General features: G+C 44.4%; 1 non-coding gene across 1 annotated transcript; it reads right to left on the bottom strand.

Annotated features, from left to right (window-relative positions):
• Positions 1-1,126: 1,126 nt before the first annotated feature.
• Positions 1,127-1,199, bottom strand: TRNAT-UGU (transfer RNA threonine (anticodon UGU)). The gene has a single exon. It is a non-coding gene; the product is annotated as a tRNA-Thr (tRNA).
• Between the last annotated feature and the right edge of the window lie 1,766 nt (positions 1,200-2,965).

Raw genomic sequence — 2,965 nt, 5'->3', positions numbered from 1 at the left:
ATGTTTAAATTGCATCATGTAATCTCTATTTTAATCACGAGTACACCCGCTCCCTTCAGGAGCGGCAGGAAGTTCAGCAAGTTATTATCTTCTTTGGGGTATATAGATTACAGTAGATCTCGGCTCGGGTCTGTTCGTCTGTGGTGGACACGATGACCATAGATTGCCTCAAGGATGTCGGATTCCTGCAGATTTTTTGAAGTTTCATGTTAAACAGCAGTCGTGACTGTTTAAAAAGGTAATAACATGTGTTTGTGGTTTACATATAAATATTTTTACTTCTGGCAGGGTTGCCCCAACAAATGCGGCGATAAGCTAATTATACTTGTTAACATGGAATTTGTTCAAGGAGGAAAAAACCCCTGGGGAGAGGGGATATTACTCGTATTAATATTGTTTTGTAATAACATTAATATTATGCGATTATCTATTGCGTTGTTATTACTTTTGTTATTATAAAGCGGGCTTGGAAAAACGCCATTATGAGCTATCTTAAAAAATCACGTGAGTTAAATCACGGATAAACATACACCTTACCTTCACCCAAGGTGGAAAACCTCTTGATGAGGTGAGCAAATGAAGTCGCTGCAGCCTCCGTCATGTGACCTTTTGTCCTCCTGTCAAGTTTGGTTGAGATTGGAAAAGTAACGACCGAACTTTTCACGGTCAGACAGACAGAGAAAACCTATTGCGTATTTTTGTATGTCGATGATTCTTACCCATCCCCAGCACCTTCCTCTCGTTCAGGTTAAACGACATCTGCCAATCTTTCACCCAATGTATAGCCGCTGTCACACCTTGACGTTTTAGCCAGCGTATGCCGACGTGTGAAAAATTTGGCTACGTTAAGAGCACGCTGAAGCACGCTGGCATACGCCGTAGTACGCCGAGCTCGTCGACAAATTTTGTGCATGCACAAAATGTATCGACGTATGCCAGCGTATGACTCACACCAGCACTCAATTTTGATACGTCGGCATACGCTGGCTAAATCGTCAAGGTGTGACAGGGACTGCATCAAAGCTTTCCTGAGCGTCTCTGCCATTCATCCACCCAATCAGGAAGTTCTTCATCGAACTCTAATAAATTTGTTCATCTTGACCAAGCTTCAGTATTGTAAAGGTTAAGGCCCCTGTGAGGTTCGAACGCACGACCCCTGGTTTACAAGACCAATGCTCTAACCCCTGAGCTAAGGAGCCAGTGGATATGGATGCCACAGTGACTTCATTTCCTGTCTCCTTTGGCGACTTTTAAATTCCAATGTTCTCATCCGGTACGGTTTTCACTTGGATATTGTGCAGATTAATTTATCCAAGCTTCACCTTGTTGTAACATCCAGATCTGCATGCCAAGCAAATGATAGAGCAGATGTCTATCAGTCTTAGAAACCCCAACCCACATCCACATGGGATTAGGCTCTAAATAATGGGATAAAAACTCAACGAAGGTGAAAAATAGATATGGGGAAGATGGAAGATGCGTGAGGAGATAAAATATGAATGTCAGTTTCTGTGATTGGGAACAGGACAGATTTTCTGGGTTTATCTGCAATTACCTGCACAATTATATAATTCAACCTTTTGGCCAGGATTCTGACTTCACCGAGGCCTACTATCTTCTTGAATACAGAGTCAAGGCTCGCGTAAGAGCTAGAAAACAGAGTGGATCAGGACGCAACATAACAAAAGGAACATCAGGAGGAGAAGGAGAGAACGCCAACAGCAGGACGGAGGAAGAAGGCAGACGGAGACAGACAACCAAGGGATGCTGGTAACAATGAGGGGTAAGGGAGAATGCATGGGGTGGACAAGATGGATACAAAAGCAAAAAGAATTGAGGGGTGAGGGTGGTTTAACGGGTGTAAAAATATCATGGCTTTGGATGGAGGTTGACTTGAGATGGTGGTGAACAGTTGTCTTGAAGACATGGAGGGAAGAATTGTATCGAAGAGAATGTGGAAGTAGTTGTTGTTGTATAGCCCCGGCGAATGCTCTCGAACAAGCCCGTGGCACGGAGACAGTCGATCAATCTGGCAGGGGCGACCCAGACATCCCCCACATGCAGAATGGTGTACCTGCCTTCACGAAGTTAGAGCCAAGACAGAGTTAGAAAGAAAGAGAAACAAAGAGAGAAGAGGCAAATGGGAAAGGGCCGGTCCATGGGGACCAATCCACACAATGACCGTGACCGCTCTGCCCTGACGAATCTGGGAGGCAGGGAAGAATGGGGAAGATTTGGACCCCGACTTGTGTTGGGGCGTCCGATATATGTAGAATGTGGAAGTTGGTTAGGTGGAGCAATAGAGGTACAAATGAGTGGATGTGGAGCAGCGGTTCTGGGTGAGCGGTGATTTTGAAAGACATTGCGAGATATACAATGAAGCTAAACCAGCAGCTTCTCCTCACACACAACGACATGTTTTAGTGTCCACTCCCTCCATGTGAATGGTCAGGGCGACCTCAATGGTCAGCACAGAAATCACATTCACAGAAAGCAGCTCAAGGCCGAGAGCACGACACCTAAGCTTCCAAGTTGTCCCACTCTGCATGTCGTACAGACATCAGAACAATCTACCATTCAAACTATACTTTGCTTAGGAGATTCAAAATGGATGTCATTTCAAAACCATCACTTTTACACATGCAATTTATTTTTACCTGCCACGGCTCAAACGAAGTTGAGGTTGCACAGGATTCATTTTCAAAGGGTTCATTGCCAGGTATGGATTATAAGAGACCTGGAGTTGAGACACGTCTGTGAACGGTGTTTCACCTTTGTCCACTCGTTCAAGTCCTGTGCACACTTTTGTTGATGTATCAATTGCATTCCAGGAGAAATTGAAGGTAATTTCCCGGAATTCCTCAAGAAAAGCTTGCAGACATTTTGTGTTTCATAACACCTGCAAACAGAGTATGGTTTCCACTGCACGTAATCTTCCCCCATCCAAAACCTTGATCTTTTCTAC

Source organism: Myxine glutinosa, chromosome 10, assembly GCF_964187855.1.
Source record: "Myxine glutinosa chromosome 10, kmMyxGlut1.1, whole genome shotgun sequence".
Classification (NCBI taxonomy): Eukaryota; Metazoa; Chordata; class Myxini; order Myxiniformes; family Myxinidae; genus Myxine; species Myxine glutinosa.
This window is presented reverse-complemented; position numbering and strand designations above follow the sequence as displayed.